This window comes from Manduca sexta, chromosome 26 (genome assembly GCF_014839805.1).
Source record: "Manduca sexta isolate Smith_Timp_Sample1 chromosome 26, JHU_Msex_v1.0, whole genome shotgun sequence".
NCBI classification, from domain to species: Eukaryota; Metazoa; Arthropoda; class Insecta; order Lepidoptera; family Sphingidae; genus Manduca; species Manduca sexta.
In genome coordinates, this window is record NC_051140.1 from 13553579 (window position 1) to 13572647 (window position 19069).

At 35.6% G+C, this 19069-nt stretch overlaps 1 protein-coding gene across 2 annotated transcripts in view; it reads right to left on the bottom strand.

The window, feature by feature from the left end:
* The window catches only part of LOC115441091 (mucin-5AC), a 48216-nt gene that overhangs the window by 10519 nt on the left and 18628 nt on the right, over positions 1-19069 (bottom strand). For both annotated transcript variants that reach the window (XM_030165691.2, XM_030165690.1), the window contains exon 2: positions 17528-17671. The gene's annotated coding sequence lies outside the window, so the exon portion shown is untranslated. The remainder of the gene's footprint in view (positions 1-17527; positions 17672-19069) is intronic.

The following is a 19069-nucleotide window of genomic DNA, read 5'->3' on the forward strand; positions in this document are numbered from 1 at the left end:
TGTGACTTATGCGCCTAAAACCTGTATAGGAGAGCCATTTGGTTACAAGCAAACATCGCGTCCTGCATATAGCTACAACTCGAGCCTTTGTAGAACGGAAAACCATAGTTTGCTCTATTTTACTTTACTGACCCTTTTGTGTTACCGTACGTCGAACAAGTCAATATTGTCCACCGATATTTGTGGAATATTTTTAGCCCAATGTGTTTTAAGTTCACTTGTTAATGGTTTGTATTTTGTTACATTAAAAAAATTATTGTCAAGGTCTATCCTTTTATCTAAAATTCTGCAGGTATATTAAAAAAGAGAGTAATAAAAAATAAGGTTTAAAACAAATAAGAGTCGAATATATTGTGCTCAAACCTTAGTTGTACGTAATCTGAGAGCAGGTAATTGCGGTTTTTCGAGGTGTCACACGATAATTGTACCAATTTATCACATTATGTAGGTAAAGTCTAGTTACATTTATCTCACGAATTTAAGTGAAAATTCATACATCTATCTATAATGAGGTACCATGACCATGACTATGATTGAAATAGTCATGGGGCAAAATTAAATATCAATTTGTTTAGAAACCCAATAGGATTATAACTTAATAGTGTAATAATATGCTTAATATCTATGCCTACCAGTTCGTGTTATGTAACTTTTTGCTTAATATGAAAATGAAGTCTGCACCTAATAACAAACTAGAGCTAAACATGCAAATTATTCACAAAGCATGTAATTATATTCCATGACCGCCTCATTGGCTCAGTGGAAGCATAATTAGGCTTAAATCGGGATGATTTTTGTTTTCCATTTCTAAACCTACAATCAAAATTTGTATGCAAAATACCTAGTCTTGCCATAAATATTGTAATAAAGAAAAAAGAAAATTGTTAACTGCAAATAACATTTATTACTTTTACAGTGTGTCAGTTTAATACATAAATATAAAACAATTAAAAATATAAAAAGCTTATTCGAAGTGGTCTCCATTGGCTGCAATACAGTCCTTTAAACGATGAGGCCAGTTATCAATAGAAGCACGCACTCTTTCCATGGGAAAATTCTTCACTGCCAATCGTATAGATTGTTTTAGGGACTCCAAATTATCATGGCGTTTAGAGCAAGCTGTACTCTCTAAAACTGACCACAAATCATAATCCAGCGGATTAAGATCGGGACTAGACGACGGCCAGTCTTCAGCTCTGATGAAGTCCGAAACGTTCGATTCCAACCAAGACTGCGTGGACCGAGCTTTATGACCCGGCGCCGAGTCTTGCTGGAAGGACCATACTTGGTTATTGAACATGGTGATGTTAAGGGGCTTAACTACCTTCTCAAGAATGGTATCTTGATACACTTGTGCCGATGTTTTGATACCTTTTTCACAAAAATATGGCTCAGTCACTCCTTCATAGCTAACACCCCACCAAACCATCACTGAAGTCGGATAATGTCCACGTTGCACTCTGTCGACTAATTGGGAAGCTTCCTTAGAGCTTTGAGCATAAATACGGTCATTTTGTTTGTTAAAATGTTGCTCAATTGTAAAAATTTTCTCATCCGTAAACAAAATTTTTCTGTGACCTCCCTTTGCGTACCGCTTCAGTAGTTGTTTCGATTTTACCACCCTATTCTTCTTTAAATTATCAGTTAAGAAATGGCCAGTGCGTCTCTTATAGGCTGCAAGTCCTAAGTCATCTTTTAAAATACGCGACATGGTTCTAGGTGCTATCTTCATTTCCCGAGATAAAATCTTTTGCTTTCGGACAGGATTTCTTCGAATTCTTTCCCTTACTGCTTTGACCACCTTTTTCGTACGAACACTACGTGGACGGCCAGATCTTTTTCTGTCACAAACAGAGGAGGTCTCATTGTACCTATTAATAGCCCGGTACACAAACATTTTACTAATACCAAGTGTATGGAGAGTTTTAAAAATTGCATTTGGCTCCATACCTACTTTGTGTAATGCTATCACAGCGATTCGGTTCTCTTTATCACCCCACACCATTTTAATATCGCAAAATATTTTACAATGTATTGGCGCCAAAATGAGAAAACACAATGAACAATCGTATAAAAATGACAGATTCGAAATTCAAATGTAATATTTTTTTATAATTAAGTGTAACAGTATTTATGGCCAGACTAAGTAAATTGCATCGACCTTTATTGTTACCTGTTCATTATACCAAGTAACGTGTTTCGCCCAGCTTTGCTTTTGGTTGCTGCTTTTTTTAATTCGCGGACAAAGTGATTTACAACTACCGCCCAGCCTTCGTGGGGAGCGAACGTACGGTTATATGGGATTCTGGCGTTGAGCCGCTCAGAGAGATGAAAAAAGGTCAAGTGACCGACTGCAGAAGCCCTTAACACTGTACTGAGCCTACGCACGGCAAAACTAACTAAACTTGGTGCCATCTTCGGCGCGTAAGGGACAGCAGTATGCTTCCTCTATCGAAGAATGTCTAGGAGACATTCGCAAGCCCATTAGCGCTGTAGTAGCGGCAGGTACATGTGCAGTTGGGCCGCACTAGGTGCCTAGTGCTACTGCATGTTGGTACATGTACCTGCCTAAGTATTCAGAAATACAAGTAAACTTATAAATACAGTATGGAATTAATACCTATAAGTATTATGAAAAACTTTAAACTGTTGAGATTATTATCTTCATATTGTGCACGCATTGCCAAGGACACCGCGCGATGTTACGTGTCCATTTATGTATGAAATAACACAATTTTATAATTGGTAGCATAAAATGTTAAGAGAGAATATGAAAGTCACAAAACTACAGCGTAACAAAAATATGACAATTAAAAACAAGGTTACAGTCCAATTTAAATGGCAATGGAATCGAGTTTTGTTCATGTTATGAAGTCAATTGCAGTGCAAATTCGAACATGGTCTTTAGAGATGACTTATGCATTTCATATGAATCAAATTAAAGTTGAGAAAAATTACGGATCCTTCTCAGCAATATCCTAGTTTGTTTTATTTCAACACGTCCGCTTTGTCTTTTTCACGGACGTAATATAACATACTACTACTACTACTTATATAAATATCATGCAAATGTTTTTCGGAAATGTAGTGGTATTTTATTTTTTGTTTTGGTATTGGGTGTGGGCTCCTTTTTCCGCAATTAGCCCGCAAAGTAGTCGAGCCATTGTGCGTGTTTAGTTTGTGTTTTACTAATATTAAAATTATTACTAGAATTTATTTCCGTAGTACCTACTTATACTAATTAGTTAGGTTAGGTTTTTAAACCAGGCGGGTAACTAATATAAGAACAAAATAATGTAGTGAATAAAGAAAAAAATAATAATTAATTATTTGATAAGTAGTTCTTGACAATCACAAGGTTACAGCATACAGGATACTTTTAATATCGTCGATCGACGATTTTCGATCGTCGATGCAGCGATTTGATAAGTTTCTGTGTTCAATTGTTGCAGCGAATGCGTGCATTTTAAGTTTTTATATAAGACTAGCTTCCGCCCGCAGCTTCGCCAGCGTGGATTTCGGACTTCAAAAATGGAGCCGGTCGCGAACGTTCGAGAATGTTCGTTTTACGAAGCTACTCGCTAGGTGATTCGCTAGCCTTCGGAGGAGATCTCTCGTTGCCGGCCGTGGTCGCTTCCATGGTCGGCAGTCAGGAGGCCTGGCGTGCGGTGGCCCACTTCTGCGAGGTGGTCCTCTCGCAGAAGGAGAGTGCCGAGAGGGATCGAGAGAGGGAGGATCCCTCCCGCCGTCAGAGGAGACGAAGGAGGCGCCGGGTAGACGACTGACCGGCGTCTCCCGCCCTGTGGAATGGGGGCGTTTGAAGAATTCCACCACGGTATCCCCTGCCTGTCGTAAGAGGCGACTAATAGGGGCCACGAAGGGGGTCGTCGGCGGGCAGCAGGGGGCTGTCCGCCCTAGTGCATTTTTGTGCATCCTTGCACATTTTTCGGTTGACCCCCGGGATGGACGGCAGTGTGTAGTTGGCCTCATGCTGCCGTAGACGCCGAGGGCGTCCTTCGGTGCGTGGGGGCTTCTGAGCCCCCCCCATAGGAGACGGGCCGCAAGGCGGCACCGCGCAGGGGCGGCTGCGGACGAATACTTAGACACTTCCGTCAGAGGAAGCCCGCAGCCGTCCCTAATGCGCCGAAGAGGGCCACCGCGGAGTTTTAGCTGGTAGGCCGTGCATAGGTTAATTGTACTCGGGTTAGGGACTCGGCCCGGCGGTCGCCCGAAGGTCGTCATCAAATCCGGGCGGCTCAACGCCGGGCCGTAAGGCACGGTTACCCCAGCATAACCGCTCAGTCGCCCCCCACGAAGGCTGGGCGGTAGTAATAAGGGACTTTCTCCGCGAAAAAAAAAAAAAAAAAAAAAAAAAAAAAAAAAAAAAAAAAAAAGGTGATTCGCTAGCCTCTAGGTGCCAAGCAAGCCGCCTGCCTGTGCGTTCGCGACCTTATATATATACAAAAATAATCCTTATAGCATGATTCAGTATTCACGCATGATGGCTTATTGTTAGCGTATTTCATGTATAACTTTGGTGTTTCTATACCGATTTCTATGATTCTTTTTTATGGAATATTTAATAATGTAAACTTTTTTAATTAGGGATGACTGAGAGTGTTATAAACGTAAGATTAGACAAATATAATGAGAAAGCTTCGAACTGCTAAGCTATCGGGAGTTACACGTGTTATTGTGAGTCAACCATAAAAGATAGATATATGCTGTCGTGGCATATTTTTTACATAATTTTAAGGAGAACATTTCCGTCATGAATGATTTCTGTGTAGCTGTAACCATTAAGGTTGCACACGCGACGGAAGCTTAAAAAATGGAGTAACTTCTCCCGTTTTCCCAACATTTCCCTTCAATGCTCTGCTCCTATTCATTGTAGCGTGATGAAAAGTATACTATAACCAGCACAGGAGTATGACAAATAATTGTACCAAGTTTCGTTAAAATCCGTCGAGTAGTTTTTGTTTCTATAACGGTTATACAGACAAACAGACAGACAGACAGACAAAAATTTTACTAATTGCATTTTTGGCATCAGTATCGATCCCTAATCAGCCTCTGATAGTTATTATTTTGGAAATATATTTCATGTACAGAATTGACCTCTCTACAGATTTATTATAAGTATAGAGAAGATTAATATTCTGAGGTTTAGTACTGCTCTTAATTTGGCAACTCCTGATGTCAAAATAGCGATGACTGTATCGGCCTTCCGAAAAGGGATTTACTTCTCTAATGTTGATATCAAAAGACTACTGCCTATCCATTAATATAGTTAACACGTATAAACTCGCATTATATATTATTATTATTGCAACTGTATGACATATATCCTCAGACATTGTCATTTATATTTGTTAAAATATGCGAATCTTCCACAGTGAGTATGTTCTGGGTGGACAAATTGTTGCCGTATGCTGACAGTTGAAGATCAAATAAGTTACCTATTTACAAAGTAGTACAATGCTGATATGTATTATACTATACTATGTATAAGTAATAAATATTTCGCAAATAGGTAGTCAATATTTAGTCTTGGTTCACCTACTTTTACTTTTACTTGGGTATAGCAGAGCTAAGAACCCCTTACAGAATTGATCGTAAACTTCACAGGTATCATAATATCATTTGACAGGTACTTTGTTTTGCCATCATTTGTATTTTTATAACAAGTAGAGTTTTGACTCTGCACGACTGGCCGCTTCCAACAGGTCGACGTGGAGATCCTTGGGGGAGGCCTATGTTCAGCAGTGGACTTCCTATGGCTGAGATGATGATGATGATGATGACGACTACTTCTTATTAAAATACAAACCTATGGCGAACTTATATTCCCGTTGACCCAGAATCATGAAATTTTTAAAGAAGCTGTGTACTTGTAAAGGAAAGATATATGAAAACCGTGAACGCGTTTTTTAATAACAAGAAGAAAAGTATTTAATATTAAAAAGTTGTTATTTGCGGTTGGTGAAATAACCGTGTCTCTAGGGATAAGTTAAGATTGTTTAATTTGAATTTATATACTTAGATACCTTACCTACAAGTTTTTAAGGAACTGCCAGAACACAAGTCGCACTTGAACTTGTCCGTTTACTTTATTTTAATATTATTTGGCGTAAGTTTCTAACGTGTAGAGACAATAAGTAATAAAAGTATCAAAATAAAAAAGACGCATATCGTTTTAAAACAACATTTTCCGTGCCGTAATCAGTGTCAAACCTTACAATGTTCGGATATCTGGGGCGTGCTGACTAACAACTGCGCTGGATCTTGCAGTAACAATAGAGAAAGCTACCCATCAATCAAATGTACTCTAATTTTATACACAAACGCAGATTTCCATTATATTTGGTCACAACATTGACAAGTACTCGTTTTGTGTCCTTCTTTCAAATATGTTCTACTTCAGCAGGTAATTTGGGTAACAGTTATGTGCTACATATTTTCGTCATCGTTAGTTAGATAGTATTGTAAGATATGAAACAAGCAATTTTGATTTGCAACAATATGTGATCAAAACGAAGTATTATGTCATGACATACAATCAATCTTACGAGATAGATTAACATCAAACCAAAAGCCGCCTGATTTGCAGAGATTTATGCATATAAATATATGATGGGCTTGATCAATTTTCAAACATTATTTAGAAGTGTGTTTTTTTAAAAACGATCTATAAATGCACTCTAATTTACACAGATTTAAATAGTATTTTGAAATAACAATTTAAAACGTGACACCATTAATTCAACCCAAACAAATCTTAGTCATTCATGAATGAATATTAATAGAATCAACACGGAAGGTAAAAATACTATTGGATGCAAATATACCAAGTAGGTGTAGTGGGTACGTAGAGTGCGCATCGTGTGTGAATTGTTACGGTGAGCCAAGGGCGTCGATTATGTTCACCATGTGTTGTTTTAGCCTTCAAGGTCATTTTCTTGACGCCTGTACATGTATAGATCGTGAGATTATGATAATTGGGCTCTTAGCTTATCAAACACCTTAACGAAAACGCAGCAAGTCGGCGAATAGTTATGGTTGACTGAACAATCTAAAAATATGCAATGATTTGCAATACCCAACAAGCTACAATGGCGGGCTTGTTGATGTGGATTTCTGTGTCAACTTATAGTTTGACTGTATATACTGATTTGATAACTTTAGATTTTATTATAAATGATATTCCGTAATAGAATAGAAAGAACTCTACAATAATCTGATACAAGTCATATTTCTGTAAAATCTCCATTGCTTCAGCTACGTCGAAAGTTTCGACATCCTCTGCTTGTGTCATATTAAAGTAACATTATCGACCTCTATACGAAAACTGCAGCGGTATTGAAAAGATTGGGTCTCACTTAATCGACCTATATTAGCGTGTGTAGAGTTCCATGTATAAAACATCGAAATTGTAATTTAATAATGCTAATGCATAAACGACGTTCGTTACCAATTTTAGCTTGCAGACAGCAGACAAAAACGCAAAACTGCAAGTTTAACTTATTCGTTTATAATTAGGATAAAGCCAAGGTGGACCTCTGTGAGAACAGGTGGTTGGGACAGGGCGGCCAGCGGCCGACGCGTGACGGCGGCGCGGGCGGCGGCTCGGGCGGAGGCGCGGGCGCACTGTTGCGCAACAAACGCACACAACCCGCTTTTACTTGTGGCTCGTTTACATGGTATGCGTCAATTACGTAAAATTGTATCAAAATTTGTATTCACATAGTACAATACAATTTCAACTTACTTTGTTGACCGTTACTACGTAAGAATGATTTACCGACAATTTAACTCGTGTTAAAAGAAGATGTCATTAGTAACATTATTTGTATGTTTTACAAATTTAGAGTAAATTTAGTAAACATCTTATCTCATAAAATTGACAGATGATCTACTTTCAAAAGAATATTTATATTTGTCAAAAGATTTTTTATATAACATCTATAAATTTTATAGCTACAAATGTAATCCGATATTAATATGTATATCTTTTTGTTAATCGAACTAATTCGAACGAAGCAGTCAATAAATCTACACCCGCGCTATAAAGTGGAGGCTACTTATGCAAGGCAACCTGACTTTTACTTTCATCGTAACGTCAAGAATTAGTAACAAAATAAATTAAATATAAATTAAGCGTATGTCAAATTGTAATAATACGTATTTAGTTATGTATAAATAGTATAAATCATCAATTATACTTAATAATCCTGTAGTTCCGTACACATGATGTTTAAAAGCGAGCTAAGTCTGAGAGCCCTCCATAGTTCTGACTGACCCCATTGCATAGAAACATATTATACTGTGTGCAAAGATATTAGACAAAGGCTACGACCGCTTTTTATTTCCTCCTCGTCTTATTTGTATTTAGCTCGTCGTTAGCGCGTTTAAAAACATGTGTGTACAGGGTTTTAGATATGCGAAATGCAAATAAGGAGGAATTTATTATATTTTCCGAATGACCGCAATTTAACTTCTAAAATACCAATTACTGAAGTCTTACCTCTGTGCAAGCGTGTTAACTGCTTATACTTTTTGCCTATGCGCACCTATAATGGTGTTAATACTATAGCAGTTTAAATGTAGGTGTTTTGTCCACTTTTAATGGATGTAAAATGAGTTTGATTTTTTTCTTTTAAAAATTCACTGACGGGAAACGGAATAACAAAACCAAAACTAAGCCTCGATTTTTCGAAACGTGTACAGCATGCTGGACGAGCCTATCTATTTATTCTGGGGACGTCATAGTGTAGATAATGGACATGACTGAATTGCTTTGGTATTGTATAAACATTTCTGTATTTAATAAACGTCGGTTAATAGAATGTCGTATTAAGCGACTAAAATAGTAAAAAGTTCCATATATCATAAAAAATATTTAAACATATTATAAAACAAACTCCTCCGTTCTGTTGCCTGTATGTAATCGTTTTTTTTCAAAGTCTACTGAACGGATTTTTATGAAATTTGGTGTGGAAACAGTTTAAGACCCTGGAAAGGCTACTTTCTATCCCGGGAAAATATAGAGCGGGACTTATATCCCGGAAAATTCACGCATGCAGGCGAAGCTGCTAGCAAAAGCTAGTTTGTAAGATATTTCAAACTTATTTGTATTTTACGCAAAATGAGACTTGGTAACCAGTTAGTAATAGCGGTCTAAAATAGATGGCGTAAACGTTCTGAGAACATTTATTTGTACGTACGAAGAACCATTTATTTGTAAAACCGGTATTCTTTTTCGGTGAAATTCTATACCATTTATAAAAATGTAAACATTTTTGTCTGTAGCTACTTCATTACTGTAGGGATTGTTTTGATAAGAAGCATCAATAAGCTCAACTGTGACACTTTTGAAAAATAATATTAGGTATATTGAAATAATTAATATCGAATCCATATTAATAAAATCATGCGAAAGTCTGTCTGTATGTTAGGTTTTCACGGCTGAACCACTGAACTAATTTCGATAAAACCTGGTATGGAAACAGTTTAAAGCCCTGGGGAAGACATAGTCTACTTTATATCCTGTAAAAATATATAGCAGGACTTTTATCCTGAAAGAACAAGCGGGCGGGTCGCGAGCAAACGCTAGTCATATAAAGCGGAATGTACTTGGCTCTACCTATTTATATGATTTCCAAGAATGACTAATGAATAGACTAATTTAAAGGTTAAACAAAATTCTAATAATCGTCATGTTAGTTTTATTTAAATAATTTATGTTACTTATCTTCTTAATATTTTTGTTACTTATCTTCTTAAAGTAGCAGTTTCGAGACATGATGTATACGTGACAGCTCATTAATATTTTTTTTATCCAAAAATAATTGATGTGTATAAATTACTGTCAAACTGGAATAATTCACCTTTGCCTACTGGTGGAATTATAAATGGGTCTTCATAAATAACAAGAATTCCTTCAGAATCCAGTTAAAGCAAACATCTAACAGCTGACGACTCGGTTTCGCCCTTGACATTTCGTTACACTTCTTTGGCCGCTCGCAGATTCACTTCAACAGACCTTTAACTAAATGCCTTCAGATTAGCCATTATATGTCTTTCTACAATCACGTAAATTGTTTCCGAGGTTTTGATTGTTCGCAGTTATGCAATAGTGTTCATAGTTATATGTTATTTTAGTGTCATAATTTAGATTATATTTTATGATCATGTCTAGCTCGAAGAATGCTTTCTAAATATCTTTAGTGTATTACTAGTATTGGATAACAGCTGTATCTAGTTTGTATAATATACGCATTTACACCCACATAGAAGATATTCGATATTGTAAATTAATACATAATTATTAATTGAAATTACGAAGTAATTATTTCGTATGATATCTACATTATGCATAGATAACAACAGAATTTTATGTTACATCATTGTTCTTCTTGTAGTGCCTCTCCAACTAGTGAAGATTGGCAGTAAGCTCATCATAGCTTCTTTTGTCCTTTGCAAGGTGAAATATTTCTGCTGCGCTTGCATTTCCTGTCCACTCGCGAATGTTCCGTAACCACGATTGGTTGATTGCTCATTGTTCTAGTGGTATAATATTCGGTGTAAATTCAGTGACGCTTTAGGCTGGATTTATAGATATACCCCTTCATTCATAAACGTTTTTTATCTAAGGACGGAGTAAAGCTGTGATAACAAGCCTGTTTCTCAGTGCCCAACGGCACTAAGAAATGGACATAGGGCCGTTGTGATTGGTTAAATTATTGTTGTATTTTAATATTAGCCAATCACAACGGCCCTACGTCTACGCACTGCGAAAACTGCCATGCCGTCAGCACTGAGAAACAGACTTGTTATCACAGCCTTACTCGGTCGTTAGATAAAAAACGTCTATGAATAAGGGGGTAAGTAGTTAAAGTTATAATGCTTAATGAAAAAAAAATGATGTGACTGACTCGGGACGAGATTTGTCCACGATATGACTATAGGCTCGTCATATTGGGAGGCAAGGCGAACCGTGGGTGCCTTATTGCTTAAATGATAAATTATGCCTAAAACGGTTATAAAAAGTTTTGTAATTTATTTACATCATACATTAATATTCATTAGTGATATTAAAATTAGTTTAATATATGTGGCCGCATAATTATAGCGAACATCCAGCTTACTGCTGGTAGTCTCTCGTATGGTAGGGGCTATCTGGGTAGGTACCTCTGTAATGTCCATTTCTACCGACAAGTAGCAGTGTGTAAGGACTATTGCATTCCTGTTTTAGGACATTGTAGCCAGTATTTTTACTGGGCTTTATGAGCCTTAACTTAAGCTAGTAACAACAACAAGTAACAACGGACTGCCGTGACGAATGTCAACACCCAAGGGAACATATCTATGACTTTCCTAAAATTATTTATGTATTCTTTGTGAATTATCGCTTGCTTTAAAGGTGAAGAAAAAAACGTTAGGTAACCTGCATACCTGAGGAATTTTTATAGGAATTTTGAGGGTGTGTGAAATCTACCAACCCGCGCTAGGCTAGCGTGGTGGACTAAGGCTTAATCCCTCTCAGTAGTAGAGGAGGCCCGTGTATATAATAAAGGGCTGATATTATATGAAATTTAACATTTTATTTCTCAAGGTGATGAGCACAGTGGATTGTAACGCAGTACTTAGTAATTGAAAGGTTCTGTATGGTGTTACTACTGTTTACGGGTCATATCACTTACCATCACGCGAGCAGCGTGCTTGTTTCACCATTTAACCGGCAGTAAAAAAAAACACAAAACACTAGCTGATGGATATTTTCTTTAGTTCTATTCGATCACAACCGAACGAAGGATTGCCCTATTATAGCTTAGGCCAATATCTTTAAAAATTGCACATTTATGTGTTATTTTGCTCAAACTACGTCGTTGTCCCTCAAGGCAACATGCTTCCGTAGCCAATGTCGTAATGATACATCGACCAAACATACCATCTTATAATTAGTAATGTGCACCCTTGAACTTTTTCAACTATTTCTATGCCGTTTACAATCTCAATGATGGAGCCTAAGGCGGGGCGCATCGCGACATGCAATATATGACGCAAAAATTCCTCTGCCAAGCCATCCGGCATTTCGAGGCGATGCTGTCTGTAAAATTTATGGAAATCAAGTTCATTTTTGTACTGAGTTGCGTTGTAGTTCCTGTGTTATTTATATTTTATGTAACTTCTTAGCTCACCGTTGAAGTCACATAACAACGTAAACGAATGCCTGGATTTACTAAAGAGTAGACAGAAGTGTAACTAATGGATGTTTCGCCGAAAGTATTCGCCATTGAAATACCATTATTAGAACTGAAGTCCCTTCTACATACTAAATTCAGGGTCATTTCAACACTGCATTACTGAATAAAACTAAATACTTATCTTCTTGAAAATGACACTTTTTAATAAATTACTCGAACTGAAGATGTGAAATAGCAAAATGTAAGTTTTCAACAAAATAAATATCAATAAAAGTTATTTTAATTTTACACTCACTAATGTCAATAATAATAGTACTCTAGGAAAATTTGGCGCAGGAGCAAAATCATAGTTTCAGTGAAAAATGCACTCAAATATTTACAAAAAAAACTACAAAATAATCAAAAAATTCGCTTAGTAAAATTATTGGTGAACATATTCGTTATGCATGAATAATTTTTGGCCCAACGTAAGCAGAGGTTAAGACAAATATGTAGTTTAATTTAATAACGCAATGTCAAAATGACCCTGTATACATTGATTTTAAATGCTATAACAAGTAATTATTTAATTTACATAAAAACAATAATATTATCTTGACATTGCTTCTGCTCTTGGAGCAAGGTTACGCCGTCGTCTTTCTTTTAATAACTTAACGTTATTCGTTTTAAAATAAAGTTAAATATACATATTGTAATACGATCACAAAATCAAAGGATAAAATTTAATAATAAGCTGAGACAGGCGGTGGGGTTACGAAGAATCGTGTTTGAGTTCCGGTGACGGGTAGAGTTGTGTCCAAGGCCGGCGCCTTTAGCGCCTGTGTTTTACTACTTGTCAATCATATTCCCTTGTAACATAGCACAGTGTCAAGAAAATACATGTTCAATATATCAGCGCGCTGCACGCCAGTTGCTAGGCAGCACTTAAGATTGTAAAACTACAAATTACTTTAGAGTAAATCGATAGAACTCATATGGAACATATTATGTAGTTGTTTATAGTAATGATATAACAATAAATTACTGGAACGACCTTAACAAACACTTTAAATATTTTAGCTATAGACAATTATGAATAGTGCTATAAATTCATATTATTACGTTTAAATAAGTTTTCAAGTTATTGCTTTTGTAAGTATTCTAAAAACCGATAAAAAGGTCATATTCCGATCACGATTCGTGAGGTCATTGGATTTTATGATTGCACAAATATAAGTAGGTATTCTAAAAGAGGCACTTTCTAAATACTTTAGCAAGCATACTTAGCGTATTAATTTAATAATTTGGCATTTTACTTAAGATTTTACAGTAATTATATTAGAAATTACGTTACGTATTAAGATACGTCATGTGTAGTAGAGTTTTCTGTGCTGATATAATTGTAACACATACATATTATAAATAATAATGTATTTTATAACACTAATTGTTATTATGACAATGCTACTCGCGTACATATTTGCAAACACATTTATATACACTTTGACTTAACTACACAGTTGCATTTTAACGTAAAATTGGTCAATCAGGTATAGAGCTTTCGGTTGCCAGAAAAAGTTTTGATGTAAGTAAGTGAGCCGTGTGCCTTGTGCTACTTACTTTAATGCGTTAAGAATGTTTGTCGAACTGCAAGTGTCGATTTTAATTGTTTAAAATGTTTCCAAGCAATTGTTTTAATAAACATTGAATTCGCCGGCTTTCTCACTTGGAGCGATTTCCACGAATTGTATTATATTTTTTCCCTTTAAATATGATCTTTTGCGCTAGAAGTAGAGATCATTATTTTATTTTAAAATGAAAATTAAATATTTTATACTTTTATTATTGCATTATGCACCTACATACTTTAAGAGCTATTGTAGGACAGCATCGTACGTAACCTAGTACTTATACAAAGTTAAAACCTGATCCCACTGGGGTACAGAGAAACCTGTTTGGGGTCAGTGCTACGCGCGTAATTGTTCGGTTTCTTTATTTAAGAAGAGACGAAGAGCATAATCGGACACTCTATTATTTTAAATCTCTTTATTTTACTACTGCTATAAATGAGAGACTTTCTGAAGAGTTCGAAGGATTCGATGTGTTTGAAGTAAATGTAAAAACCGCTGAATGGATTTGAATGAAATTAAGGAAACATAGAAACTAAATACTAGATTATCATATTAATTTTTTATCCCCAAAATGTGAGATTTTTATTCCGTAAAAGGTACTAAGTTCATGCGGTCCGCGAGCAAAACGTACATACTCCTAGACTTATGTTAAAGTTGTGACAAAATGTTTTTGAACGACTAACTACACCATTTGTAAGTCATTAGCGAACATTCCTATATTACGTGTTGTGATTGATGCGTTCTATGAGTATCGATAGAAATAATGTTGTAATCCGTTGCGATATATGTACAAGAATTAATATGCTTTGTATTACATTGGTTTTAACAAACCGTAACCGAATGCAAGAGCTCTATTTTTCTTATTTGTTTGCAGTTGCGTTGATCAAACTACATTTAACGTAAAGTTTAATCATATAAATAAGAATAAAAAATACAACAATATTATAGTTAAAAATCGAATTCTTGTAACAATGTTGTTTGTCATCTGTTTTTCTATACTCTTTCATAATACTTTGGTTAAAAAGTGTGGAGCAAACGCAAAAGAATTAATGTTGTAAGTAACGAGGTAGTTTTACAAAAGATGTAGAGATTAATGGCACAAATTGGTGCTCATGTAACCACATCGCCGTGACAAGTGACAGAGGTCAATAAGTGTCTATTCACAACACACAATTGTTAGATTCGATTTTATGTAATGTATAATGACAATGTAGAAAGGTTTCATCTGGATAAAAGTAAGTTGAATTGCACATCTTTAAGGAAATGCATGCTATTTATAAATATTCACTGATAATGATGGCTTGATTGTCAATTGTTGAGTCTTTATGTATTTGGGTTTTACACGAGTCTACGTTTTGGTTAGGTACGGTTTTGGCGGCGTTACATATTATTCCTTTAATAAAACGCTATCGTCAACCTTACCGGGATAAAAGTAGCCTAAATACTAGACATGGTTTATCTGTTGTAACTGTCCAATTTCAATAAAATCTGTACAATACACTCTGAAACATATTTTATACATTAATATATCTTTATTATGGAATTTAACAAATTAATAGGATATAGTAGAATTAAAAAACATTATATTTATAAGTCATGGCACCCTTGATACACAGACTTGCAAAAATAAACCGTTTCTTTGTTGTCGCAAAGTCGAGTAAACTGAGAGTGTTTCGATTGCATGAAACAGTAAGTAACGGCCAGTGCAGCGCGAGCAATGACTCCGTCTTAATTAATAACAGACATGACGGACCGCCGCTGCACACCATCGCAGCGGAATGGCTCTTATCAAAAGACATTAGTAACTGGAGCTAATTATAGACCGGCGACAGCTCGATGACCTACCGACTCGATGCTCTGAGCAATATTTGATTTACATTTATTTAAGAACGTCAGACATTTTTTCATTTACTATATGAACATTTCGAAATTATTTAAGCATAGTTCACGGGATTGTGAATTTATATTGGCGAGCGTCCACATAAAAACGTGACAAATAGCTAGTTTGCAAACTCAGTGCCGCAAACTCTCACTAGATGTAATATCAATTTGTTCGATGGCCTTGGCACACTAACGTATCGGAGTTTCTCTTAAATAAATGGGGCCAAAGAGTTTTTGTTCATAAAACGAGATGTTATGAGTGTCGCGGAAAACCCTATATGTGACTTCATGTTAGGTGTGTAGATCTTGCTGTCTATGCGAAGATTGCCGCAACTTCTTTCTTAACAAAAGTTTCCTTTCGACACGCGGACGAGGCCTTTTCAACGTAATATAGAACACTCATCCATATTAATATATTATTTAAATGTGTTGGTCTAGCAAATAAATTGTACTTTGTGATGTTTACCGTAAATAGAAAATAATAATATTGTGTTGCTGTGTATAATGCTGTGTGTTGCTATGTTCGTGGCATATTTAATTTTCTTATTCAGTCCTTATTGCATACGATTTTAAAATTAAAAAAATAGTACAAATGTCGGTCTTATTACTCTAGGCAATATATTTCTGACAACCATGCGTTGAATATAAGAAAAGGGGAAAGCGAGCAGTCTAGTGAATAAAAGAAAAGTTTAAGTGAATGAAAATGAATAATAAATAAAATTAATTTAATTGAGACGTTATTTATACATAAATACACACATAATATTATATGTAACATATGGAATTTTTGAGATGAAGCAACAAAGCCAAGATACCTTAACTGTTGAAGTTACAAGAAAACTTTCTGAAGAGATTGTCCCATCATTTTTAAAAACATTAAGATTTCCATTCACACATTTTGATGCTCATCGATCCTGTCGCTTACAAGGAGGAAAAGACATGGGACCATGAGAGGTTTGATACTATATTTTATTTTTACACAGGACATTTAACCAACATTTTCTAAGTATAAATAGGTATAGGTAATAATGACATAAACTAATGTAAGAATATCGGCGGTTGAAGAGCAAATTGACTTAAGCAACATTGTTTTTTACGACACCAAGTTTCATACATATTTAAAAACAGCATTTTTTCTATTTTTTAACAGCATTTTTTTTGAAAATAATGTCGCTTAAGTTAAATATCAACTGTCAATATGTATAAGGTAGCAATTACCATATTCAATTTGACACGATGGTCAGCAAGCGGTGGCAACAGTTGACCGGCACAAAGAGAGTCGACATTTTTGATAATTATTAACGTTGTCGCTTCTGGGATTTAAACCTGGTACTTAAACAGTGGCTGTGCAACTTGCGTGTGTGCCACTAACCTTCGACTCCTCGTGTTAGAAAATTATTTTAACCGTTGTAACAAATACCATTATTTATTTAGTATGGTTAACCTGTGACGACAGTGCATTGGCAATTCAAATATTGAATTATGAAATAAGAAAATTATTCTTTTATTGGAGATTGCGTCGAATAGGGTGTGATCGTTCACGAAAAATTCAAAAACAGTTTATGTTCTTAATTTAAATATCTTTGTCCTTAGGATATCAGGCTAAAACAATTTCATAATTTTAATCCCATAACTCGTGTTTCATACGAAATATCCGTTCACTGAAGATATTCAATAACTATTAAATTTATAACCATTTATCTCTCATTAATAAATGAACAGTAAAAAGTTTATGAGACAAATTCGATTTCATCTATGTAGATCATCACAAAATGTAATAATTACAGGTATACGTGGAAATGTAATGAAAATGGGAAGATAATGTCTCACCTCAATCTAGATACGCAAGGAGCAACGAGGCCGTGTCGGCTAGTCCGTGGCGACGCGCGACCAACACCGACCGCATCGCATTGTGACCGTCGCGACCGCGCGTTACTGCTGGACCTCCTCACTCCCATACATCAAACACATCACCTGGAACAAGTTACAGATATAATAACATAATTTTTTGTACTCAAGGTATTTTGTTTTGAGCCGACTTAAATAAAAGGGCGTATTATATTCGTAGTATATTTGTTGTTTTAGAAGTTTCGTTTTTACAAAAGAAAAACTGAAATATCTTGGTCTAGAGCAACTTTACGTGAAGAGGTTGCAAATGTTCGATCAGGCACGTTATCTGGGTATAATGCAGCTAAAACATATCAAATGTCATAAGGTCAAATTCTAAGTAATTGAGTTATAACGCATTCAAAATCGTTAATTCCTACATTTTTGTATGTTTCTTTTAAAGTATTAAGCGAGGTTTATTTAGCAAGAATACTTGCACAAGTCAACAACCGCAAGCAACTTGTACCGTCTATACAACCATAACATGTTGGGTTCTGGAAATTTTGAAGCTTGCATGAGTTTCGGCAACTCGCATGTTGATATAACTATTGAAGTATTGCCGCTACTTACACTATTTTACACACATGTCAGTATCACGCTTCCTTTTAAGGGGTAGGCAGAGTTACCATACTCACGTTTCCTCAGCATAACATAATATTAGGTCATAACATAAATATGGTTAAGTGTTAATTCTCGAAGGGTCAGAGGTGCAACTAGTACTCCCACACTTCATTTGTAAGGAACGATCAATATAAGCCAATTACACCAATTATTCAAGTTACTCATAATAAGTACGTAAATATTGTAGGTATAAAGTCAAAATTAAAATAATAATATAATTAGTTAAAATAAGTTATAATTTTGTCATGTTATTTTTAATACATAATATAAATACGTAGAGGTTATGATGCGCCACTTTCGTATACATAGAGCAATGTGCCGGTTTTAAAAGTCAGTGTCTCGAAGTTTATTTAAAAAGTGTCATTATGTTTAAACAAGAATACTAGCAGAATATTAGTTAGCTAAAACATAAATAAATTGTATATAAAGCGCCTAAATAAATTAAATATGTTTTAATTTATATTATTTTGAGGTTTTACAATAATTGTAAATGACAAACCAACAAAATGGACCCCAAACGTTTTCCTCTTCCATTTGTGTTCAGTTGAACGTTAGCTATGGGTCTCCAACACCGCACTTGCTTATAGATTATGACAGAAATACCTTGATAGATGATCATTACACGTCATTAAGCTAGACCGGATTAATAGGGATGATTATTGGCGTTTACCGAACTAGTTTAGTATTAACGTTTTCAAACCACGTTCCTAGCAAAGTGTAGCGATAGTTGCCATTTGAAAATAAGCTTTACGGACAGTTTATATAAATGTTCTGGATCAATACGGCCTTCAATACCTGGGGTTTCTATCGTCCGGGTCTTTAATACCATTACGTTAGCCTATCCGCAACAGCATCCTTTATCTT